Genomic DNA, 404 nt, shown 5'->3' on the forward strand with positions numbered 1-404 from the left:
GAGTTCAGTTATACTGTCTTTGAACATATGCTCTTCATGGATCCACGCACAGATGGTTTTAATAAAATGAACTAGGAGAACAAAGAACAGCTCTAAGATAACAGAAATTGTGGAAGTAGAAAGCTAAAAAAAAAACAAGGAAGAGACAGAGGTGAGGGTAGAAACAGCGATCACTCCGGAAAAAATGTAGTCACTACAAGGTACAATCACAATGCAGCATTCTCACAGCAACACACATCTACAGGGCACTGAATATATATATATTAGTGTCAGTTAGATATCAATAAGCACATATATATGGAATAAAACAAAATGAATGGTCACTGAATGAACAGGCTGGCCTTGGATCATGTTATAAGCTGTTCAAGCTGTTCTGCCAGACACGCGACAGGTGTTTTCTGCGT

This window comes from Penaeus monodon, chromosome 27 (assembly GCF_015228065.2).
Source record: "Penaeus monodon isolate SGIC_2016 chromosome 27, NSTDA_Pmon_1, whole genome shotgun sequence".
NCBI lineage: Eukaryota > Metazoa > Arthropoda > Malacostraca > Decapoda > Penaeidae > Penaeus > Penaeus monodon.